General features: G+C 45.1%; 1 protein-coding gene across 1 annotated transcript in view; it reads left to right on the top strand.

Moving 5' to 3' along the window:
- Positions 1-20917: 20917 nt before the first annotated feature.
- Positions 20918-26920, top strand: part of Pmfbp1 (polyamine modulated factor 1 binding protein 1) — a 43651-nt gene continuing 37648 nt past the window's right edge. Inside the window, exon 1 of the mRNA XM_075977385.1 lies at positions 20918-21032. The gene's annotated coding sequence lies outside the window, so the exon portion shown is untranslated. The remainder of the gene's footprint in view (positions 21033-26920) is intronic.

Genomic DNA, 26920 nt, shown 5'->3' with positions numbered 1-26920 from the left:
TCACTTAAACTTTGGTGGAGGAGACATCTTGGTGTAAGGATGTGTATATCCTGCCCTGGGCATGAGGCATGACCTCACCTGACTTCCGATTCCCTCCTGCCCGAAAATGGTCTTTGATGCTGCTGACCACGAGATGCGCTGCTCGGGTGAATGCCCTGATTTCTGCATTGAAAACATTAAGGAACTTGCTCCAATTCTGAGGTTTTCAGAAATCCAATTTGGGTGAATTAAGAAGCCCAGAGAGCACGCCAGGCAAGGGCATGAAGTTTTCAAGTCACAGATAAGCCACAAAGCCCAAGATGCCTTGACTGAAAAATGCAAGGAGCCGGAGCCGCTTGACAAAAAAAAAAAAAAAAAAAAAAAAAAAAAGAGCGAAAAGATCTAAAGGTGGAAAAAAGCCCGCTGCAGACTTAAAGGACACGGGAGAGAGGGGCAGAGAGGAGAAGGAGCGTGGGCTTTTCTAAGGCTCATCAAGGAAAGAAAAGTAAGAGCAGAAGAGAAAGCCAAATGAGATATCGCTGCTAACGCGGTTAGAGGCAAGGCCCTGGCTGGGGGTGGGGAGGAGGCAGGGGCAGTAAAGTAGCTGGGCTAATAAATGAGAGGGGGGAGAGAAGTTAATGATGACTCTGAGTGGCAGCGAGTCTGTGCTGGTCTTTTAAATCAGTCTTTAATAAGAAAAATAAAGAAAGGGGGCATAGATAATTAGGAAGTAATGAAGACCTTTAAATATAGATGTGGAAATAAACCAGGTAAGGGAATGCTTGGAAACATGGCACAATATGTAAAACAGCGGGCCAGATAACGCACGGTCCCCGGCCTTGGGGGAATCGGTTAATGAACTCGCAGGACTGCTGGCCATTATTTTCAAAGGCTCCAAGAGACCACCGGCTATAAAATGGAAATATTTGGCCAGCTTTTTACCAAATAAAAAAAGGAGGTTTTGATAATTACTATACCTGACATTATATACTCTCCCCCCACACACACACTTGGGGATATTAGAATGGCACGTGGAATTGAAAATATTGAGCCACCTGGAAGCGTGGGGGTGGCAGTTAGCTGGTGATGGAGAGGTGCGCCATGGTGTCGAGGGGTTTGTATGATCATGGGTAACCAGGATGTTTGGCTTTCCGCTCAACAGAAGACATTGTGGGGTTGTATAATTATTTTTCTGTTGTTTTTTTAAAGGCTAATGTAAAATCAGTTCCCATCCCCAGAGAGCATAACAAAGGGTTTTAAAAAAAACTAGTCTTCATAATAGCTATCAATCTATGATTTTTTTTCCAAAGATAGAGGGATAATGGAATATAGGCAATGTCAAAACTCTTCAAGCTCTCGCTCTCTTTGTAACAACAGTTCTCTCATTAGCACATATTAATTATGCAAAATAACGGGCTTCGTTGTGACATTTCATACACACGTGTAATGCGCTTTTATCTTACGCCTTTGCTCACTACCCTCTCTGTCGTCCCTCACTCGTCCTTGCCCCCTTCCCAAACTGTTCCCCTTCCACTTTCATGTCTTGTTAAAAAAAAAAAATCTAGACCCTGCATGTCTAAGAAAAGGCTCGATAGTTATCTAAGGATGGCTTGTTTCAGTTAGCATGGTGACCGCTTGCCTGGTTCCATTCTCCTTTACCAGCTAAATAATGCTCTTCGTTCTGTTCTGTATCACTTCATGGTTGATCCATCTCCCGACTATTATGAATCATGCTGCAGTAGCCATGGTACACATATTGCTGATTGATTTGTTTGTGTGAATACCCGTACGTGGTATTTTCAAGCTTTAAACTTAGTAAATAGGGTGTGGTGAGTTATTTTTTCATTTTATCAAAGAAATACATTATTCTTGTAAGAAAAATACATATATGCGATAATAATCGTCTAAAATCTTTCCACTGCTTTTAAATCTGATGTAGTTGCATCCACGACTTTTCATATAAATATAGAAGTTATTTTGTAAGACTCAGATGGTCACACAATAGGGTCAGCTGTGTTCATATTATGTAATTGGTTTCCCCCATGCCCATAGCATCCACAACTTCTTGCATTTTTAATTGCACAGCGAGGTAAGCAAAAACTTCTGGAAATAAAGATATAAAGATTACTTCTCCTTTTTTTGAGTAACTTGGTCCTTGTTGTGTTTGAGGGATTCGGTGGTTCGCATCCTTACACAAACGTCACTGTGCACTTTTTCTGTTCCTCCCTCAGAATAAAACCCCAGTGAGAGGAACTGCTGGACCGGTGGTGCTTTTTTAGGACTTTCGTCCCACGTTGGTAAATTACTTTGGAGAAGGAAAGCAATTAACACTCTGCAGACAATAAATAAAAGTGCCCGGCTCCCTCCGAGGCACACCAGCTGGATCCAACAGTCATGTTTTTAACATTCTACAACTCTTGAATTTGGATCATTAGGTAGAGCAAAAACAGCTGAGGATGTTTGCAGATCTTCTGTGCTGGCCCTAAAACACCTGGAGGGAGAAAGGAGGAAGAGAGGGGGGAAAGGAAGATTTTTCTCTTCCCTTAGGGACCTACATAGATAAGCAACACGGATGCATACATGTGTAAGGTGTGCATGTATGTGTATTCACTTGTGTGCTCACTTGTGTGTGTGCACAAGTGCACATACACTGTGCGGGGGGGCAAAGTTGACGTGGAGTGTCTTTTTCAGTCACCCCTTACCTTATTCATTGAGGCAGGGTCTCCGGAGCGCACTGATTTGGCTAGTCCAGCTAGCCATCTTGCCCTCCCTAAGTGTTGAGATTACAGGTAGCTGCTGTGTCCTCCTGGCTTTTCCCTGGCAGTCCTCTGGGAATCTGAAGTCTTGTTCTCACACTTGCCTGGGAAGCGCTTTTCCCACTAAACCATCTCCTCGGCCCCCAAGAATTATTTTCATCAGATAAATAGCAAACATGAAATTCTAAGCGGTTGTCACCTCAAGGGGAGAGGCAGGGACTGAGGAGAGGGGAAGGCACACAGTCGCCACTGTGTTGGGGACGCTCCTGCTCCCTAGGAGGTCACACATTCATTTTGCTGTCCTGCTTCATATTTATGCTAATACTAAAAGCATCTGAGAAAACCAACCGCTGGGATGGGTTTTGATTGACATTCAGAAGCTAGCAAACACCTCAGATGGTGGCTTCAATGTCCCCAAAGAGCATAAGCAGCATTGTAGGCCCTGCACCTCACTATAGGAGGGTATCTGCCACTGAGAACAGCACAGTCTCTCTAGAGCAGTGGTTCTCAAAGTGTGGGTCTCAACCCCTTTGGGGTCGCATATCAGGTATTTTACATTACGAATCATAACAGTAGCAAAATCAGTTACGAAGCAGCAGTGAAAGCATTTTATGGTTGAGGCTCACCAGAACATGGGAAACTGTATTAAAGGGTCGCAGCACCAGGAAGGTTGAGAGCCGCTGCTCTGGAAGACGCTGCAGTCCCCCAGAGAAGGAGCTGTGCCCTCATTTTGAAAGTAAAGAATGCCTCTCCTCTGGAGAATCAGCAAAGGAGAGAAACGAACGACAATGTCCAACAGATCCAACTTCTGGGAGAGTTCCCTACGTCTCATGGCTATGACCTTGTCCAGGCTCCTGCCCAGTTCTAAAAATAGCTCCCCAATTCTGGTAAACTATTAGAAGAAAATGGCCTATTTTTAAAATGAGAGGTCCTAAACAGCTAAATCATTTTGCTTAAGCAATGAGCCAAGTCGCTTCTAATGAGGTTGTAGCATTACTGGAAATGAGAGATATATTTAAATACATAGTCCATGCATTACCCCAATAAATCACTTGAAAAATATTCTCATATGCGCTAAATGTGTTTTTTTAGAGGCATGTGCCTGACCTTTCTGGAGAAAGAAAGATAATGTTGGAACATTTTGAGAATAAACATTTATCCAAATTAGTAGTCAAGACACTAGTAAAATTGTTTTACATTTTCTTAACCCCTTTAACTATATCCTATGCCTCAGAAACCATTTATTTTTTTTCCTAGCTTTAATAAAACACAGAATACATCTATAAGGTAGCGAATGTGAGGGTGGAAACTTTGCGGACGGCCCAATGAGAAATCCCGTAATGGTCCTATTACCTCACGGCCTCAGGCTCTTGGGATGCAGATATGTGTTCGCAACATTTCCTAAACTGACTTGCAGGCCATAAAATTTTAGGCCTTTTTTTATGGCTGCATCTCCAAGTGTTTTAAAATCAGTGCCATATTCTTTTCTATCATATTCACAATAAAAATGTAAATAAGACCCATTTATTCAACAAGCCCTCAAAGAGCCTGCTCTTGCTTGGTGTCTGCTGGGATGGGCGAGATGGTCCTCAGAGTCCCTATCCTCCTGGATGTCCCATGTCCCATGATGGCCCCTTAGCGCCGTGCCCTTTACTGCCTGAGAGAAAGCGTAATTGCCTTTTGCTCCCAGGTGTGCACAGGAGTGAGGAGGGGGCAGGTGTCCAGCCTCAGCTGTGCTCAGCATCCAGTCCTCCCCTGTGCCCCTGCCTCTGACTCCACGAGGCTTGCCACCTCTCTGGGCTCACTCTGCTCCCCCATCCTCTCACTTTTCCCTTTCTTGTGAAACATCAAGGAAAGGGATGGGGAGGAGATGGCTCGGTCTCTAAAGTGCTTGGCGAGCTAGTCTGAGGACCCGACATTAAAAAGCTGGGCGTGGTGGTTATCCTGGAGGAAATGCACATGGAGGATGGGGGGAGGGGCTCATTGGCTTAACCAGCACATCTCAGCTCTCAGTCAGAGACCAGGATCTCAGTAAACACAGTGGACAGTGTCTAATGAAGATTGACTGAAGGTTGTCTGCTGGCTTCACACTCACACACACACACACTCACACACAGACACCACTTTCATATACACATTCTCACACACGTGCTTCATATTCTCACACACTGACACACACACTCACACACACACAGACACCACCTTCATATACACATTCTCACACAAACGCTTACACACTCTCACACACTGTGACGCTCACACACGCTCACACATACACATTCACACTCACACCCAGCCTCTAGAACACCCAGGCAGCCCTTCTTCCAGAAACCTTGGTCACTTTACTCATCCTCCCGTCTCATGTTTGTTAGCTCGGCAGTGGTTCCTAATCCCCCAGACGGCAGCTTCCTCTTCTTCCTTCCCATCATCCTCCTCTTTTGGCCTTCCGTAGCTATCACCCTGCTACCCTTTCCTCCCTTTGCCAAGACCCTTACTTTGGTTTTCCTTCTCTGAGCTCCTCAGGTGTCTTTGCTAGCTCCCCCTTTCCTACCTACTTCTCTCCAGGATCAACATTCAGATTCCAAGCATGGCTCCTGTGTCCCACCCCTCTGACTGCCGCAGGGACTCTCCTCACGAGCTAGTCACTCTGCAGCCCTTGGACAAGCTTATCCCTGTGGCGGGAACAGTTTCTGATGTCCTGTCTCATTCATTCCCCTTTCTTCCTTCTCTCTGAATCCATTCATATTCTAGAGACTGGTTCCCAGGGAAAGTAGCTTATGGTGATTAAATATGGCCTTCAGAGCCAGATCCTAGCTCGGAACCAATAAGCTGTGTGGTCAAGGGCAAGTTACCTGGCCTCTCTGAACTTTTATTTTCCCAATTATAGAATAAATGAGCTAGAAGCATCTACCTGTAAAGGTGTGTATGTGTGTGCGTGCGTGCGTGCGTGCATGCGTGCGCGCACACGCACGCCCCAGAATCAGGTGGAATTCCTCAGGCACCATCAGCTGGTCTCTCATCAGTGTGGTACTCACCAATAGCTACACTGGCTAGCCAGCGGGCTCCATGGACTCACCAGTCTCTGTCTCCCAACACCTTTACATAATTTCTGGAGATCAAATTCAGGTCCTCGTGCTTACACGGCCAGCACTTTATTGATGGCTTAGCCATCTCTCTGACTTTTCTGAAGATTCTTAGAATAGTTAATAAGCGATTATTTGTGAAGCTTAGCCCTCATTGTGAGCACATTATGTGTTGAAAAAAAAGATCAACCCTAAGAGTTTTTATTAATTGCCCCAACCTGTTTCATCGCCTTTTTACTTGGGGTGTCACTGTCTCCCCAAGACCCTATGACCCATTGTTCAGGGAGCCGGGTCCAGTCGCCTGTGTCCCAGACTGGCACAAGACCACTCTCAGCAAACATTGGCTGTATGAGTGGGAGGGAGATCATTAGGGGTGAATTTTCCATGGCAATTTAGAGATCGTGGGCCTAACGTTTCCTTGGGAGGTATTCTGGCAGGGAGTGAGGTTGGGGTTCTGTGAGGCACAACAGCCCTTTCCACTCCCCTGATTTCTGCAGTTCTGTAAACTGATCAGGTGACAAGAACCCTACTGGTGCCAAGCCCAATTAATCCAAACCAGACCGGCTCACGCTGTCCCTTTCTGGATCCCATCAGCGGCGCTTTCTTTTCCGTCCCTCATACCTGTCTCCTTCTCTGCGCGTAATGAGCTTCATATTAAAACATGAAAAGCCAATAAAACACAAAACCCACGCATCAACATTGCTTTGTTCAAGGACGCCCTGTTTAATCAAGAAACTGTCTCAAAGAATGCGCTCAATTCACCCACCAGGTGCCAGGTGGCAACCAGCGCTTGGGGGGGGGGGGAGCCAGGTGACAACAGGGCAAGGCAGCAGGGGAGAGTGGTGCCCTCTGCCCTTGAGGACTCACAAAGCCGTGCATTCTTAGGACACGTCGTCCAGTCCAAGGCAAGCTCTAGAAATCAAAACCACTCCCATCATCCATTAATGCATCTGCACCTTCAATTAGCCCAGCCGCGCACGGAACTCAGTAAAATTTCTCACCTCTTTTGCTCCTTTCAACTAATCTCTGAACACCCCATTTTCTCGTACGCTTTCACCACGTAGCAAGCATTAATGAAATGACCAATATTAACCCATTGTGAGATTAAACAGAGTCCATCATTGGCTGATGACATTCCGTATGATTGGGGTTTGAAAATGAGCCCTAGCTCATGATGAAAACATTCGGGATCTGCCTAATGAGACTGTTCTTGTATCTACCAAAAAAAAAAAAAGACATCGCATTAAAATACTGCATGTTAATAGCGCCGTGTTCAGCTCTTTCCACTCGCAGCCACATCTGCGGGTTAGGCAGGTTTCTCGATATTAAATGCTGCAGTCGGGGCCCATATTCTTAGCGAGCTATTCTCATTGGCTACTCCCCAAATATAACTTAAATTGGCTTAAAATAGAACAATCACAGGCTAACCCGGTAGCATTAGCAACTCTATTAACAGCCAATTTCACATCCACACCAGAGGGAGTAAAAGGTAATTTGCTCATTACCAACACCCTCCGGCGGTGGAAGGAAATGACTGTCCATCAAAAAGTATTTTCAAACATAACATAGTGGCACCCACATGTAAGCACCCCACTCTCCCTTCCCTTCCAGGACAAGATCCCTAGAAGCAGCTCCAAGGGAAGACTTGGAAATATAAATGGGGCGCTGTGAGTGGGGTGCTCGCCTGCCACGAGCCAAAGTCTCTCGCTTCGTTTCGCCTTTAAACTTTGTGGTTACAAAGAAAATTTTGACATATCTTCCTAACGGTACAGGTAGATCCTAGTAAACACGGGGATTGTTTAGACCAAAACAATGTTTAGACACGTTTCCAAGTCCCAGACACTTGACTGGTACCTCAGGCTGCTCTAAGCCAACCAGCTGGAGGTAGACAATTCCTGAAGCCCACTGAAGGAGACCTACTCTGTAACACTCACCTAGTTAGTCAAGAAAATGAGTCATTCCAAAAAGTGTGATTGTCCTTTTAAATCTCACCCACCTCCAGGGGTAGCGGCGCATGCCTTTATTCCCAGCAATCTGGAGGCAGAAATAAGTGGATCTCTGTGAGTTCCAAGCCAGTCTGGTCTACAGAGCTAGTTCCAAGACAGCCAGAGCTACACGAAGAGACCCTATCTCTAAAACCAAACCAACAAAAAAACAAGTCTTACCCACACACTCGTCTTCATTTGGTAACTATCTCTTCACATATTAAGTTCTTTCATTTGCTTTTAATCAGTGCTTAACAGACTTCTCTACAGAACATCCTTACATATTTGGATAAAATATTATACTATAACACTAGCCAAGAAGTCAATTTCTGCTAGGTTAGCTATCTTTCTTTAAGAAGAACCATCTCCTAACTCCTGTGTAGCTGTCTAGGTCTTTCCCTTTTCTTCCTAGCTCTAATTGTCCTGTCAGCTCCTATACACAAAGGTCATGATAATCTGATTGAAGTCATTTTTTCTCATATGTATGTGCATGTGTTGTGTGTAGGTGTATGTATGCATGTTTGTTTCGGTAGAGATGAAGGTAAGGAAATGTAGTCCAGTATGTGTCTGTCTGTCTGTCTGTGTGTCTGTGTGTTATAAGGTACGTGTGTGGTGCTGTGTGGAGGCCTGAGGTTTAAGTCAAAAGCCTGCCTCAATAACTCTCCACCTTGTTCACTGAGACAGGGTCTCTCAATTATCTCTCCACTACTCTACATTATTTGTTAAAACAACAGCTGAACCCAATGTTCACACATACAGTTAATCTGAGTAGCCCGTTTGCTCTGAGGATCCTGTCTCTGCCTTGGGGTGCTGGGATTACAGGCAAGCCACTATGCCTACCTAGCATTTAGGTGGATTCTGGGAATCCAAACTCTGCTCCTCAGATTTATATGGTAAGCACTTTGACCACTGAGCCGTCGCTTCAACCCTGAAGCAAATTTTGACGCCATTCCCAGGTTCGGAGACCTGCCTGGGCTCCCTGTTGCCTCCAGACAAATCCTAGACTCCCAACCCTCGCATTTGAAACTCTTTACGAGCCCATTTCTCCTACTCTTCTTGCTCTAGATGGGAATTTTTATTTCTCCTCTGTACCCTAGAAGATTGCCCATCACCATTCATCAGAATCAAGAGCCAAATCAAAAGCAATTGTCTCCATAAAATCATTCTTGATTCTGTGCTTCTGAACAGGAGTAGACCTGAGCTTCAGAGGGATTTGAGAGGAGGGCAGCATTCCCTAGAACTTAAAATAAGAAAGATTGCTCGAGGAAAGCTGACTCGTGACAAAACAGGTCTGCAGATTCTGAGTGAGTTAGAATGAACAACAGAAAGCAAAGACTAACAAGTTTTGTGATGTAGAGGGAAAATAGAGTCACACAGAGAGAGGCATCTAGAGCCCTTCTAGAGATGTCCAGAAGCGAGAATTGTTTGACCAATAAATTGGGAACATCAGCCCCACCGTAAAGATCTTTACTATCTGGGATACTGTCTTAACTGTGATTCTATGATTCTGTCTTAACCAGTTCAAGTGGATTATTTCCAAGTCCTTTGCTTTGTCACCTCACAAGCCTCTTTGGTTTCTTATGTCAACCAACCCATCAAGGAAAGAGTTTAGCAGCCATGTAGACAGAGTATCCAGGTTCCTATGCCAGTTATTTCCTTCTAGTCCTTAGTCCACTGGTCTCCATTCTTTCTGCCAATAGGATTCAGCATCATCTGTATGATAGGCACTTGTCTATTCGTTTGAGACAAGATGGTAAACAAGGAAAATCCAGTCCCTGGATCTTCTGTAGAGAGGAAGATGAGGGCAAGTCTACCATGTTTCCAGTGCAATGTGGTGACGGCTCTGGTCAAGAGATCGAAGCTCAAGTTGGGAGCACATTCTCAAAGGAAAATCCTAGGTCCTAGGAACAAGAAAGGGCTTTACATAAGAAATTATATTCACCCGGGTCCTAAGGGATCAACTGGGACCCTCAACACCTGCCTGAAAATGGTGGAAAGGGGACAAAATGATACATCTAGCATAAGCAGCATGGGGCTAAGGCATACTTGAGTAGAGCTATGGAAGGAAGAAGATAGGAAATGAGGGTCAGAAGACAGGAAATAGCGTAAGCCATTTAACCTAGACTTCATCATGGCATCAATAGAAAATGATTGAAGACATTAGACAATCCATGTTGAAAGGCTTTTTAAAAAGTCAATGACCAGGTCGTATCTATAGTTTCTGGAATTAGTATGATATTTGCATGAAGATAACAGAAGCAAAAAAAAAAAAGCTTGATTTAGAAAGTATGGTAGGAAGGATTTTGTAAGTGCTGGGTTAAGAGGACTGTGGGAGAAAGGGGGCGCAGCATACAGGAGTGTGACAAGTACCAACACCAGAGCTGAGCCACTTGGGTTTCAGGCTATATAGCCTTCCTGTGCCTCAGTTTCTCACCAGAGATGAAAGCAATCAGAGAACATAGATCACAGATTCTTCACGCAGATTACATGGCTCCAGAGCAAAGTCCTGACAACACAATGTTATGTGTATGTTAGATAAACAATCAACATAAGAGAAGGAACTTTGGAGTAGAGGATTACAGGTTTCCTGTTGGGGATGCTGAACTGCAGGGACCAGTCAGGGCAGCTACTACTGTCTAGAAGGCAGTCATGGATACAGAGCTCAAGCTTCACAGCAAAGCCAAGCTGGAGATTATGTTAGAGCAATTCTGATATGAATGGTCTCTGATGTCAAGATGATAGAAGGGACTGGAGATGACATAGAATAAGAACGAGGAGGACAGGAGAGAACCTTGGAGACCAGTACAAGCACAGGCAGGAGGAATGAGTGCCAAGGGGTCTAAGGAGCATCCCAAAAAGCTGGAGGTAAACTGGGACAGGGTCTCAGAAACCAAGGGGAAGTTCTACGGAAGCAGCCTCTGGTGCCAAGTTAATCAAATACAATAAGGATTATTTATTCCACAAGACAAGTGACGCAAGGCCAGGAGAAGAGACGAGACAGATGGGGAAGGTCAGAGAGACTTTTTTTCTTTTTGGACAGTGGAAGATACTTAAACATACTTCACTGCTTGAATTAAATTGTCTCCCACTCCCACCCCGATTTATAGGTTGAATTCCTAAACCCCCAGGATCTAAAAATGTGACATTATTCAGAAGTGGGGTTATTGCAGTCATGATTAGTTAAGATGGAGGGGTCACACTAAGTGGCTTCCAGTTATGATAACACTCTCACCACACCGGAGGCAAAACGTCTGAGGTCACCGTATCAGCAAAGCCAGTTGTTTCTGACGGCTGGGGGAGCATCTGTTCCAGGCTTTCCCTAGTTTGGGTGACTTTCTGGCAACACTCAGTGTTTGGCACATTCATGCACGCTCCCACAGGTACTATCACTTGAACAGGACTCTTCCTGTGTGTGTGCCCATTTCCAAATGTTCCTTTCCTTGAGACATCAGTAACATGGGACCTGCGAGACAGCCATGCACCCAGGGAGACGGCCTATAAAGATGGAGTCAGAGTTAGGAGTGGTGAGTTGACAAGCCACGGGAGCGGAGTACACTCTGCAAGTACCTTGACCTGGGACCCCTAGCCTCCAGGGTAGTGACACCACACTTTTATGTTATTTTAAGCCACCTGGTTGTGGGGTTTTGTTAAGTAGCCCTGGGAAAATGAATACAACTGCTGACAAGATTTTCTGCCATTTTTCCTCATTAGTGAGCAAGAAGTTGGTGGTGCGCATGAGCAGAACAGTCTATGGAGTATCCACGGAGATGTAGGTGTGATGAGAGGAAGCTACACAGTGCCATGCAGGGCCCAGGGGTCGCCTTGACCACTTCCAGGTTTCAAGAGCCCAGGAAGGGAGCTTCACTCTTGAGGTCCTGCCAAGACAGGAGCTGAGGCAACACACACACCATACATAGTCCTCCTTCCTCTGGGCTGCTGCTGCTGCTCGGCCTTGGCCAAGCCAGACAGAGGCCAAGGGCAAAAGAATGAAGACCTGAATTCTGGCCCCAGAACACACATTTTAGAAAGTCAAGCATGGTGGTATATGCTTGTAATCCCAACCCTAAGGATGCAGAGACAATTGAATCCTTGGCATTCCCTGAACGGACAGCTGAACTGAATCAGCAAGCCCCAGGCCAATGAGGTGACAGCCCCAGACCAAGGAGAAGGTGACAATTCCTGGGGAATGACACCTCAAGTTCTCCTCTGGCCACCACACATACACACATGTTCGCATGTACACATAGGCACACTGGCATGTACAGGGAGAGAAGCTCGTGGTTACAGTGCAGTGCTCTGGGAGATGCTGCCTACAGGAGGAACGTGGGCTGATCTTTCTCAGATGCCAGTTTTTCTTGGAGTTGTGCTTGTTACTGTACATTTCCACTTCATTTGATAGGTCCCGGATTCTCAGAACTTACGAATTGCTGGATAAATTATTATTATTTCAGTCTGGTTTTCTGATTTTTGTTTGTTTGTAGTTTGGTTTGGTTTAATTTGAAGTAGGAGCTCACTGGAGCCCACCCTGACCTTGACCCTCCCAACTGTTTCACTCTCCCAAGGTCACCACCACACCCAGCTTGCTTCTCAACCACCACCGAACTTCTTTGAAGTAACTGTGTGGTATCCATATTTTGTTAGGGGCACTTTGGATATATACCAGTACCCAGTCAGTACCCCTATGGAGAACAGTCTGTGACATGGGAACTCATACCAAGGAGGGGGTGACTGAGTCGGTCTACAGAGTGTCTACAGCTATGACTTACCAGTCTACAATGGGTTAAGAAAAAAATAATTCTATTAAGATAAAATATTTCATCAAAACTAATACATACTTGCTTGGCGGGGGGGCGGGGGGTGTTGTCTTGGTGGCAAAGCACTTGCTTATCATACGTGAGGACACAGGTTCAATCTCCTTCACCAGAGGGAGGAATTAAACAAATAAATGTTATTTTAAAAAGAAAAAAAAAGCCTTACAGTGTTATCCTGCTTCTGCACTACACTCCAGCAGAGGTTTTGTTTCCAACAGAATCTCACATCATTATACAAGCTGGCACCAGTAAGAATATAAGAGACCCCAGTAAGAATCACAAGTCTTCCGTAGTGAAGACTCTTGCCTATATGTCCACAGCGTTCACCTTGGGGTTTTATGGCTTGAAGAGTGAGGTTTGGTTTGGTTTTCATAAAAGAGGCCCCACTATGTGGCAGTCTGTGATTTGCTGGGGTGGCTTTTCCAAACAAAATTAAGGATTTGTTCTTGTCATTGTCCACCTCAGAAGTCTTCAACTTCTTGTCATAGCTAGGACTCTAATCTATTGAAGAGACAACATTTAGATCTCAGCCTAACTCATGTATCTGGGCACTGCATTATCTCAGGTGAAAAGAAAAAGGGGAGGGAGATGAAATATAATATAGGGATTTTCACAATGGAAAAGGGTGGCTCGTAGGTAAACCATTTGAAGAAAATCAGAATTGAGCTTTGACCAAATTTCTCTCACACGCGAATAGCAGGATTAAAGAGAGGAGGGGAAAGAGCACACAGGACATCTTCAGTGCTGATGAGTAGGGAAACCAGGTATGTAAGACACCCTGCGTACACCGGAAACACAGGATTCAGTCTGCTAGAGGAGGCAGGGGAAGAGTAGACAGCATCACGGGAAGAGCACACGTGGACAATGGGACAAAAGACACAGGTAGCCGGAAACTTTCCATGTGTGCTTAAGTTTAAGAAAGCAAAGGGCAGGAAGAAGAGGAAGTGTCCTGGGACACGGATCCACGCTGTCTCCCAGCAAGCACAGTGGTCACTGATTCTTGCAGCGCACGCCTGTGTCTTAAAGACATCACACCCGAACACTGTGATGCACAGGCATCTTTTCATTTCTTCCTTTTGGGCACAGGAATTCCCTTTGAAGCCTTGTTATTGGAACTCTGGAAGTGCTGAGGCTTCAACGGCGTCACCACCTGTGCTCTTGGTTACAAAGCGTAGCCTGTCTCCGCCTTCAGTCAATCGCTGTAGCCGAAGGCCTCTGATTTGTTCACATTTACTACAACACATACAGAGGGCTGCAAGATTTTTTTTTTTTTACTATTGATCTGGTGCTTTAAGAGGGGAAAAAATCTCCTTGGCTGTCTAAACACTATCGATCCCTGCTTGGGAGTCGCGGCAGAAGTGTAGAAAGGGCGTGGATGAATTGAAATTTCATTTCCGACAACTTGTTCCTGTTATTTTTACCCTTTTGGATGGGGAGAAACACGTTGCTGCGGCTTCAGTCAATGTGGTCGATAGCTCCACTGAGAAACTCAACACGGCTTCTGCCAGGGGTTTGGCAATAAGACGCGATGTTGGATATCCAGCGTGGGAAACGGAAGGATGATGGTAAAACGCTTTCAGTCTTAACATATACCAGGAGCAAAGCGTGCCGCTCTGGGCTTGAAACGGTGCACAGGAGCTGAGACTTTGGACAGGAGTCTGGTTGCTAACAACACTCCCGTTCATGAAGGGCCTCTGACTCTTCCTGTCTTTCTGGGACAGTCAAGGTAGACACACAACTGAGTGTTAGACTATACATTGAGACCTCACAGGAGGTCACTCTAACATATGTGTGAACATACCAGTGTAGACACGAGAGCTGCGGGTCTGGCAGGAGCCAGGGGATGCTGCTGGCATGCGAGAGTGAGCGTCTGCAGCAGGCAGCCCCGAGAAGCACCACCTGCCCACTAAACACACCGACTGGAAGATGAGGTTTGTGCCAGCTGCACCAGCTTTGTTCTTTTATTAGAAGTTCAAAGAATGCAGGGGAGAACCAGGCTCCTTCCTATTGGCAACATCTGGTGTTTATGTAGCTCTGTACCTTTGATCTTTGGGATCCCAAAGCCCTTCACAACTCACTGCACTGCCAATGGCCACAGCAACCACTTCACAGAAAACATGGCCAGATACCCGCTGCCTGGACCACAGTTCTTGGTGTGGGGAGGAACAGTTCCAGTGGGGATCTCAAATTCTTTCTTCCTTCCTTCCTTCCCTTCTTTCTCTTTTCTTTTCTTTCTTTTTTTTGAGTTTGATCAATTTTGCTTTTTTTTAAAGATCAAATGTACTTCATAACCATTTCTTAATAAGCAGCACTTCATTTATATTTCCAATTCTTTTATAGGACCATTTCTGTCCCCGGGTCCCAGCCTTCCCATTGCAGAGAAAGGCAGCAACACTCTTCTCCCCTGGGAGCCGGGAATCTGCATTGCCCATGAGGTTGCAAATGCAGACACAATAAACAGAATTAAGAAAAACCGAGCTGGCATTTGACAGAAATTGTAAAATGACACTCAGAAATGTTGCTCTTGTGGAAATTACTGATATTAAAATATAAATCAGTGTCCCGTGCTTCCCCTAGCACCGGGGGCTCTATTAGGTTATGCGGTTTGATTGCTGAGCTGAACCTAAGAGACTTGGCAGTTGAACGCTGAAGTTATCACCAAGTATTTAACCCCTTTCCTGCCAGAGAGCAGGCACCTAAGAGGGTGCCGGATGGTGTTTTCACACCTGCCCCCAACAGTCCTTGTCTCTTTTCCAAGCTCTTTGAAACCTAAGAGAAGAGAGGGAGTGTCTAAGATGAGAAGGAAAAAGAGGAGGTCTTGGAAAATCCTTTTCCAAGATAGGAATCTCATATAACGCCAGGCTGAAGATAGCAAATGGCGGCTCAAGAAACAAACTCTACCCCCAGGAGAGCAACAAAGAAAGCAAAGAAAAACCACTCAAATATTTAAACTCCTCCACCAGTCACGTGCGTTGCTTGGCACTCTGACTCCATCCTGTAAGGTTACGGTCACAGATGTTTCCAAGGAAGGATGCTAAGGTTTGGAAGAAGTTAAGTGCCTACCGTCACGTGAGTTGAGTGATCACGTGATCCCTGACTCCAGGAGGAAATAAGTGGGAAGAAAAGGACAGGAAAATGCAAGATGAGGCTGGGGCGTGCTTGCTGTGGCCCTGGAAGTTAAAGAAGAGCTCCAGATACTACAGGGCTCACTGAAAGGCTACAGAAGGCAACGTGAAAGGATTTTTCAGTGGTTGAAGTAGGAACAGTTGAGCAACTGATAGTATTTGATTATAGCTCATCAGATAGATCTCACGGGCTCAAACCAATATAAATAAACCATTAATCTGGGAAAGGGAACAGCCCTTCCTCTCAGAAGCATCCCAACAAGGAAAGGAAAAGTAATGAGGGAAATAGAAGACCTCTATGAGAATACCACAGCAATGGGTCTGGGTGATGCCTGATGGGTAAAGCACTTGTCAGCATCCCCATAAAAGCCACACAAGCGTGACAGCCTGCCTGCAGTCCCAGCACTTAGCAGACAGGAACAAGGGTCCAAGGAAAGTGGCTAGGTCAGCTGCCTAATTGGTGAGTTCTGGGCTCAGCAAGACATCCTGCCTCAGTAGACAGAAGTGGAGCTTAATCAAGGAAGACATTCCATGTCACCCTCTGGCCTCCACAGGCAGGCACCCACACTCCTGTGCCGTCGCCACTCTTGCAAACACAAACGTGCACCAAAAAAAGGACAAAACGAATAACACGGTATGTCCTGAAAAACTAAAAAAGAAGAAGGAGAAGGAGAAGAAGGAGAAGAAGGAGAAGAAGAAGAAGAAGAAGAAGAAGAAGAAGAAGAAGAAGAAGAAGAAGAAGAAGAAGAAGAAGAAGAAGAAGAAGAACACACTAGTCGTATTGCAAGAGAGATCTCTCTTGCTAAAAAAAATGGTAGGTTAAGTTCGGGAACAAACAGAATTTTTTTGTGTACTTTCAAAATATCTCCACAGATATACATTCATTATAATGGGTTTACAGTAGATAAAAATGAGAAGAACCAGTGACCCAGGGTTAAGGTCATCAGGATAAAATATATTAATTTCATGCATACCTAATATGATTCACTAAAATGGCTTATGACACATTTGCCAGAATATGCAGCCTCAGTATTAACATGGAGAAAATATGAGGAAAATCCAAATTGGTGATCATTCTATAACTTAACTGGCCAATAATCTTCAAAAGTATCTAGGTCACAAAAGAGTGAAAAACCTGTCAAAATAAAAGGATCCAAAGTGACTATCTTTGTAACGAGGCTGAAATCTAATAATCTCAAAAAAAAAGTGTATATGCTCCTATTTTCTCGCTACAGTAGACAACCGCTACCTAGCTAAACAGATAATGCGAATCGTCCGAATCTGTAGTAAGGCCAGGTGTTCATGTTCAAAGACATTCAGAAAATGTGTTGTGATCTCCTGGCAAGGCCACTGTGTGAATTAACTGTTATTATATACTTAGAACAATGTGTGGCATTTAGAAGCTTCCAGAAAAGTACAAATATCACGTGTATTGTGTGGAAGATGCCAGGAATGTCAGTCTAGTTGGCTTGTGAAAGAATGTGATTTTTCCACAGGCAGAAAACAGGCTTCCCAGAAGGAAAGCCTCAAAGCAAGGAGGTGGGCCTTTCCTCCTTATTGACCAGTGATCACGGCAACAAAGATCGGCGGCATCGCGTCCTTCCAAAACCCAAATTTTGCCGTATGGCCTGAGAATAATGATGACGGCAGCAGGAACCTGAGCACGTGACCCACTTCCGCACACGGTCCCCTATGCAGAGCATGAAGAGGAGGGGCAGAAAGTGAAAGCAAAGAAAAATGGCTCAAGTCAAAGAAGGAAGGGGACATTTAAGAGAATGTCATGTATGGATGTCAAAGACTTGTCCACAATATACAAAATGTGCGGTCCTCTATGCATTTCAGAATTTGTTTTATTTTAGGTGTCTACATGCTTATATGATTTTTTTTTACCACGGGCATGTAGTGTGAACAGGGGCAGGAAGAGGGCATTGAACCCCTGGAGCTTGAGCTACCATGTACATTCTGAGAATGGAACCCAGGTCCCCTACAGTGCTCTTAACTGCTGAGCAATCTCTCTAGAAGCCAGTCCAGTCTACATTCTAAAGCTAAGGGTGGTGCTGGACATAGGGTGGGTTGCTAGGGAGGTCTCACCAAGAGGATCACAACAAGGGTTACTTTGTCCATCTGCATTAAATCCAATAGCAAGAAACGGGGAGGGGGGTAATGATTACTTAAACAAGATAAAAAAAACTGCTCTCTCACTTGCCCTGGTGGCAAGCACAGGGGAGAAATGGCAGGATGACCAACCCAGGCCCAGAACCAGGGTTGTGACTTGGTCCACCCCAATATCCACTCCATCTGTGATCTTCTGGAGCATATGAAGGGACCGGTCCTGCAGACCAAAGCTGCAGGATCTCCACAACACAGGGCAGCAGCAGGATACCCAAGAAAAGTCCCAGTGAGGGCCCAGCATTGAGAGTGTAGCAGAAACCAGAGGCCTCAAACCAGACCAATGACTCTTTGCAACGAACACTCACAAGTAAAGACACATGGGCAAAAGAGTCTATGATGTGACTCGCTGCGTCACACTGCAGCTTCCATGATGGGATTTTTAATTTTTCCTCTTAAACTTTGTTTCATTTGTGGGGAGGGCTGGTTTTCAGGGTCAGAGGGCAAATGTGAAGGGTTGGGGAGATGAGCAAACAGGATCAAGATGTACCTTGTGAAAGACACACAGAAATAAGAAGAAAGTTAAAAAAAAGACAAACTTCTCACTGTCAGGGCTGACAAGGTCATTTCACATCATTAGGGACCTGGCTCCTTCCGTGTCCGTGAACAACTCTTTGTGTTCTAAACGGCTGATGGAGAGGCAGGCATTGAGTCAGCAGCACAGGCGACTGGGAAGGAGAGAAGAATCCGAGCTGTGCACTGCCTCTCCAAGAGGTCCTGGACGTCCCCATCAGGCTCACTTTTTGTTAGCCAAAACTTAAACACAGAGCAGTACCTATCCAGAGGACGGGCGGGAGATGAGGTTCTAGTACACAGACATTTAATAATGTTGGGGTTCGGTATTACTAAGGAAGATAAAAGAGGGGGTGTTGGGCCAGGCAGTTAGCAACACCTGTGAAAGGTACCAAAAGAAGCAGCCCCAGGGAGATTTAACCCAGGACAAAGAGTTTGACAGTGCCTGGGGCGCTTGTCTTTTGCTTCAGACCCCTGCTTTCTTCCTCCAGCCCAAAGTCTCTTTCTGGAGGGAGCCACTGGGCTTTGGCATCTTCCATATATTACACTGCAGGACCTCACACCCTAGCAGAACCAACTCCTGCATCATCCAATCCTGTGGCTCCGCCCTCTCCCCAGCAGACACGCCCTCCAAGACCAAGGATTTCCTCCTTTAGAACTGGGTTTAGATGGAAAAAAAAAAAGAGTTCTCTTCGTGCTAGGCTCTACATACCATGGCTGCTTCCATACTGGGCAGAAAAAAAAAATTGCACAAGGGGGTATCTCAGTCCATTTATGGTGGTCACATATTTTGAAAAATCAAGAAAGCTTTGGAGAAAAATCTAAAACCCAGTGTGAATACTTTGATCTGAGTTTAAGTAAATCTAATTCTGATTACTCTCTGAAGTTGGTTTTCACTTCCCATTAAATAGCACCTCTTTCTCCAGAAATCCAGAAATACATTCTAATTGGGGGAAAGTAAGTCTTTGGTCTATTCTATCCAAGTCAAAAAGAAGAATGAGCCTACATAAGTCGTGCAAGCCTGTAACGCGAGCACTCAGGAGGAAGAGGCTGGGTGACTGACATTCATGGCCAGCCTGGAGGACATAGAGAGTTCAATGTCTGCCTGATACCAACTTGTGTTTCCCTGATCTTGTTCAACTGTTGCCTTTTTCCTTCCTCCCCCAAAACTAAACAATGGTCCTCTGAGCTAAGAAACACAATGGATAAGTAGATGGGGGCAAAGACAGGCAATTGGGTCCTAGCGAAAGATATAAAATAAGGCAAATGTGGGGGGAAAAAAACAATGGATTCTAACAAAAGCTCAGTGCTTTGATCTAAGAGTCTAGATTCTGTAGACATGCAAAGCAAAACACAGGATTTGGATAGGACAACTGTGAGAGGAGATGAGGGGGAAACATCTATGTGCATATACATCAAAGTCATAGAGGGGGACCCCCAAGAGTGAGAGGACCAACTCGAAGCCTGTAGGAAAGGAAGGTATAGTGTATTAATTATTATAGATAATAATACAAAGATATTACAGCACATACTCCCCTATGGCCATGGACCAGAAGTCACCCATGATTTCAGGATCTGAGAATCTAGGCACACTCTAAAGAGACTTTAAAAGGGTTTTGAAATAACCTAATTTTTTTCTTTGTTTAGTTTTTCGAGACAGGGTTTCTCTGTACTTTGGAACCTGTCCTGGAACTAGCTCTTGTAGACCAGGCTGGCACCAAACTTAGAGATCTGCCTGCCTCTGCCACCCAAGTGCTGGGATTAAAGGTGTGCGCCACCACTGCCCAGCTTTGTTTTTGACCTGATTATAATGACACTTTCTTAGAAACAACTGAAGCTATGTTTCTGTTATGTAGTAGAACGGAATCATAATAAAGAGACTGACTTGTGTGTGTGTGTGTGTGTGTGTGTGTGTGTGTGTGTGTGCATGATCTTGCTTGTATACATATGTGTACATGCATGTATGTGGAGGTCAGAGGGCAACTTTTGGGGAGTTCTGATCTCACCTTCCACTTGTAGAAATGGGGTTTCTATTCTTTCTACCACATAACATACTCCAGGCTAGCCGGCCCAGAAACTTCCAGCCAATCCTCCTGCCTCTGCCTCTCACATAACCATAGAGTGCTGGGATTGCAGATGCCTGCTGGGATTGCAGATGCCTGCTGGGATTGCAGATGCCTGCTGGGATTGCAGATGCCTGCTGGGATTGCAGATGCCTGCTGGGATTGCAGATGCCTGCTGCTATGTGCGGCTGTTTTCTTTCTGAACACAGATCCCAGGGATCAAACTCCAGTCACCGGGCTTGCATGGCAACTGCTTTGCCCACCAGTCCATCCCCATGGGACTCTAAGTTTTTATTTAGACTATTAATCTTCATTTTTTTTTCCTGGGCACAGCTGTCACGGAGAAAAATACTATTTGAAAAACAGACGGCAAGACTTTGAAAACAAGAAAAAAGTTCCCAGACGAGGCCTGAAGAAGCAATGAACTCAACAGAGATGCAAGAAACAAAGATGTGGAAGCCGGGAACTTGAAAAGAGGCGACATTAACCAAGTCTTAGACCCAAAAGAGCAGTCAGCAATCAGGATCTACTATCCTACCCCCTCTGGGGTGAGTTTGCTTCTCCATGAAATGCTTGCACCCTCCTAAGAGACTGGGATGGACGGTTCCAAATGGTCAGTTATGAAGCAGGGAACCTCCCTCTATGCCTTCTCTCCTACCCATCTGGCAAACATTACTGTCCAGTACCTTGGAGATGTATCATGCAACCCTTCTTTTTTCAACTGTGAGCACTTCCAAGTTCTCCCCCAACTGTTATTGCTAATGACTCACAGGAATCCTGTGTCTTCCTTGAGGGACAAAACCCTGTTATTGTTTTCTCTTGCTTTTTACTTGCTACAGTCCAGAACAAGTCGGTTATCCTCCCTCTGAGTTACCTCCCTTGCTACAGTCCAGTATATTTCATGGGAATAATGGAACAGACACCTTCTAATTTTCCTTTGAAATATTCTTTGAAACCATCACAGTCTAGAAAATTATTTTTGTGGGGTTTTTTTTTGTCACCTTTTAAATAAGATTCGATTTGAGAATCATCAGCTGATGACCCAGCGGACGTTCCTGAAGAGAAATGTCATTCTCAAGGACATATTTTTAGTGTGTGATGCTCAGACTGAGCGTATCACCCTTACCAAATAAAGATGTTTGTGGAGGTAGAACGGCAAAGGGAAGCTGAGAGCTATGACAGAGCAGGAAGGTCGCTTACTGCAGCCCCTTCACCTCCAGAGGCAGAGATGAGGGCTCGATGAGATGGCCTCCCCCTGGGACAGAATCCACATGGTTTTGAACTAGGTTTCAAAGCTTTGGTAGCTCAGAGCCCTGTTGACTACTCTTTGATGCCGAGTTACTTTTAATCTTTTTGACTTGCCTTGTGTGGAAATTACTTATGCTGTCCATTAATATTCCCTTTAGGGAACAAAGGAAGTGAGGAGTGATCATGAGGTTTGTGTTGGACCAATGAAATGTGAGCGGAAGTGAAGTGTTTCACTTCTTCTTTATGAACTAGAATGTACTTCCTCAGGTTCCCTGTCTGCCACCATGGCAACAGACCAGGTACCAGATAATAGAGGTTCCACTAGAGGAAGACAATAAGGAGCTGAGGAAGGAGAGTGTGGGGCAGAGCTCCAGAGGGTTCACAAAGGACGTGTAGCCTGAGTGGAAAGTAATCCTTCCCAGTTTTAAGCCGCTGGGATTGGGGTAGGGGGTGGCGGGAGAACTAGTATGAAATCGCCCAACCTTGCCCTACTCAACCAGGTAAGGCTGAGTGATGCCATCATTCCCATGATGCAAATCTGTGCATGAAGATGTAAGAGGGTCTAGAACACAGAAAATCAGAATGCAGCTCCATAAGGCATTCCAAACTCCACACATCACAACCATTCTTAGTCTTGGCTTATATGAGGGATGGGGGATGTAGCTTATTACAAAGAATGAGTATTTGGTGGCCTCTCATTCTTGGAACCATTCTGCAGGTAAGTGCTTGGTGGGAATCCCCTCGGCCTTACAGTTAAGCCCATAATGAATTAGATTATTTTAGGAAGGCCAACGCATTATGACCTCAAACGCATCATCCTGTAGTTACAAACCATCACCTGTGCGGCCATCTTTAGTTTCGCTGGAAGCTTTTTAATCTAGATCATTCTCAGCCCTTTACAAGATCTCTAACTTTATAATGCCCACCGTGGCAAGTTGATGCCTTAAAAAAAAAGGTCACGTTATTGGACATTTTAAATTCACAGTGATAAAATGAACAGGTGAGCTTCGTGGACTAGCAAGAGAGCTTGTGTGTCCTTGGGTAAGCCATTTCACATCTCTGGGCCTCAGTTTCTGCCTCTGTGTGATGGGGATAAGAGTCATCTTGCCCCCACCCAGAGTTAGTATGGAAATAGGTCACATACAAATAATGGTCCTGCCTGGATCATTAAAAAAGCTAAATAAGTCTTAACTGTATCTGACCTGCAGAATACACAGAAGTTTAGAAAGGAAGCGAGACCCTTTTCTTCCCTAGAGGAGCAAATTCAGAAACTCTTTCGTCCTGCACACGGTGGTTTTCTGGGAAAGATGCAGACTGCAGCTCTGCCTCCCTCACAGAGGTCTGAACGCACGTGGCAACGCAGATGGGTAGAGAAGCCGGTGTTGTTAACGGTTTGGGAGACTTTTCCAGCTCCCCAGCTGAGGGCATCCGTCCAGCTGGGAAAATCCTTAAAGGGCTGGACTCGTTTATACTTTTTTCCATCTTAAACACTTGGACTTTTTCAGGTTTATAACAAAGCTCACAAAAATGCTAAAGCTTAAAGGAGAATTGCGAACTGCCAAGGGACTGAAAGATGAGGTAAGGCTCCCAGCTCCTACCTATGTGAAGGTGAACCTTTGTGGAAAGGGATCTCTTGCAAGCTCCATGCCTCCAAATTCCAGGTATACCCATCATAAAATACCACGGACAGAGCAAGCCACAGACCATAGATTTAAGGGCTCAGATTTAAGCCTCAGCAGCTCTGGGCCCACATCTAACAATAGAGTAACCTGGACTGTGCTGCCCACTCTCTCTGAGCCTCCTTCGCCTCGCCTTAGAAGTACACATGATGAGCGGGATTTCAGATGCTTGCTAGGTAGCTATCAGGCACTGGGTGTAAAAGCACCGAATAGGCATTTTTTTATAGTTGCCAACATCTCTTTTTTATCTAGTAGGATGTCGAAATGGAGTTTTCTGTTTTGTGTGGTTAAAGAGTTGGCCAAATTCTATGTATTAATTCCTTCCTTGTTCCACAAAAGGTCCATTGGGGATAAGTGTAGAGATGTCTCACATTGGCATGGGCTCTTGCCAAGTAGTAAGCTGCTCCTAACCCAAACATTTATGCTGCTTTCCTGCTGGGTTACTATTGCCATACGGGACCTGCTGCTAGTTCTCCTGGGAACAAGGGTCTGGTGTGAACTTTCTAGGCTATTTTTTTTTTCAATTTAACGTATGTCTTTGGAACACCTTCAATGTGCCAGGCATTGTTCTAGGAGCTGGAGGTTCGAAAAGCAAATGAAATAGAGATCTCTGTTCTCCTGGAGCCTGCCCTCTATCAGACTAGCCCCTCAGGACATGATGGCCCAAAGTATGAAGGAATGCCTGAAGTGCCAACAAAAAGCAACTCACGTTTCACAGGTAGCCAATCTCTGCCATATACCATGCGTATCCTAAAGTACCTACTTGCATGAGCGCCACCGGATTTAACATGTCCATATTATTTGCTACGCGAGCAGGGCTATTTCTAAAATTTCTAAAATTTGAATGACTTTCCATTAATTCCCATCCAAAGTAATACAAAAACTGCACTGTTTATATAAAATTAAACTTGAGATTCTGGTCAGCAATATCCATATTAGTGTTTGGAATTACTGTTAATAAGTGTAAACTCAATTATCACAAGTAAAATGTAAAAATTCCTGAGGCAACATTAGTTTTTATGGCTTTGATTTCATAAAGTATCATTACATTTATCTATTTATAGGGGCAAGGTGGAGGTCAGAAAACAACTTCCACCTCTTGGGTCTCTGATCTCCCATTCAGTTCCCAAGGTTTGGGGGGCCAGCATCGTAACCTGCTGAGAAATCTCAGCCTCAGCTTTCGGCTTTCTAAAGCACAACGCTCACCATAGATTGGTATCTGTCCAGGGGTTGTAGGATTGCGAGGGTTAAAAGTGGCTTTCCACTATTTGTAGAAGATTTGTCTTCATCCTTAGAGAATTTGTCACAGACGATTACCCAAGTCACCATTTGACACCAAAGCTAGCCTAGAAATTACAACCCCAGTTTTTCAAAGCCACCTTGTTCAAGTTCCCAAACCGCCAGAATGCCACCATTTTGAATCTTAGATACTCTTTTCTCTCAAGTGCTGCTGAGTCATAAGCTTAAGTCTGACACAGCTCGACCTGAGAATAGACATGAATCTGTTTGTCAGTCCTTTAAAACTCAGAGCCACATGCAATCCCCCTCTTAAGACACGTGTTTGAGGAGCTCTGCTAATTAACAAATGGCTTGCTTAACCCATGCAGAACTCACTCTCATTGAATAGCTTATTTTCCAGGCTCATGGAGGCAACTGCAGTATTGGCATTTACTATTTTACCTGTGGGTTGGTAGCTCGGCCAACGTCATATGCTTCCGGGCAGAGTAGCCAGGTTGGAATCTTACATAAGTAAAACTGGGTTTCTGAGTCCCCGGCTTATGGAGATGAAACCTCTCCTAGCAACAGAGGTTTGTTATTTCAGACGTCACTAACAACTTCAGATCCATGATGAGATCAGATGATACCCAAGAATCAGCACTACAGCTCTTGGTCTGTCTCCTACCCCAGGACTGCTGACAGAGCTATGATTGACGAAATGTCAGAATAAATCCATACCTAATGCATATTGATACTCTAAAGGCATCTGCCTGGAAATTCATTCTACAGAAAGGACCTGGGATTATAAATAGTTCACAGCTAGTGTTTTGTAGAAGATATTATAAATTAGATCTACTAGGACCCCAGGAACACTCGCCTTTCCGGAGTTTCTGAGCACAGCCACTTCATACAACTAACTGCATTTAAAATGGATGCTGGGGAGCATCTCATTGTTCTTCACGAGCCTTCGCTCCTGCTCTGATACCTCAAGACCTCTGTGATTTGCTGTTTAGGAATGAATGAACCATTACATTTTTATTTTAGCAAATTTCATCTGACATCTAGCAAAACACATTTGCTATTCAACTGGTTTAAGGGACTGCAAAGGAAGGCGATTTCTCCCAAGCCTCTTGTTTTATGAATGAAGACATTTCCTTAGAGACCCCAAGCTGATCCTAAATATCCAAATAACATGACGCTGAAGGCCCGCTCTGAATTCCTGGGGGTAGACAGGAAGGGGGTAACATTAGGCTTTCTACTCAGAGGGTAGTCCAACCTCTAGAGAGTGGATGTTTTCACTAGCATGAGAAAGTGCATTAAACTGTTAACTTGGGGACGCTCAAGTTGGGTCTCATCGGCTTTGTAGTATGGAGCCCTCGGTGGATGTGGCTCCATTCCAAGCAACCCTAGGACATGGTCCTCACCTTAAGATCAAAATCAGCATCAAGACGAAGGTGCAGAGCGTTCTCAGACCCTCTTGTAGGGCAAGCGTGGCATTGGCGCCTAATTCACAGATGATAGAAGTGATTTTGTAGCCAGAGCCAAGGGACCCTGAGCATCCCCTGTGAGTTTCCACACCATCCCTTGCAGCACGACATGAGAAAGGCCTCTACGGTGCCAGGGTGAAGCAGCTGCTCCCTCACTGGGACCGCGCGTCTTGTTTTCAAGTTAAAAAAAAAAAGTGTCTGCATGCCAATTTTTTTTTTTTATTTTTTTTGCATGCCAATTTTTAAAACCACCTTCTGCACACGTTTTCTTAAGAGAGTCCCTGGTAATTGTCTTAATGGTAATCACAGGCCTGAGGCAGTTGACATCTAGTGTGATTTTTCTGAAAGTGAGGAGTGAGGGACAGGAGCTAGAAAGGGGGAGGGAGAGGTTTTGAGATAATGAAATCCTTTTAATGACAAAGCCGAGCCGTTAACCTAATTAAACTATAAAGTGATGGGGGGGGGGCTGCAGGTACTAAATGGAAATGGAGAAGTGAGTCAGCTGAGATGGAAGGCTTCTGGGAACACTCTGGATTCCGGGTACCCTGACACTGTGGTTCCAGCTCCCACACTGTCCTCTGGCCCACCTTGGCCTTGCTCAAAGGTCTTCCAAATGGACCAGTCCGCTAACGCCTGATTTACTGCGTCCATCTCAGGCCTCTAGTTCCTATGGGAGTGTGTGCTGTGTATTCCAGAAGCCACTGCGTCAGTGTGGTAGGGTGGCGGAACCCTGGCTCCATGGGTGATCCGCTGACCCCCCTCCTAACCAGATGTGAGGCTTTGGAAAGGCTGCTCAGATCCATG

The sequence above is a fragment of the Microtus pennsylvanicus genome, chromosome 6 (assembly GCF_037038515.1).
Source record: "Microtus pennsylvanicus isolate mMicPen1 chromosome 6, mMicPen1.hap1, whole genome shotgun sequence".
Lineage (NCBI taxonomy): Eukaryota > Metazoa > Chordata > Mammalia > Rodentia > Cricetidae > Microtus > Microtus pennsylvanicus.
The sequence above is the reverse complement of the archived record's forward strand: the minus strand, read 5'-3'. Positions and strand labels throughout refer to the sequence as shown.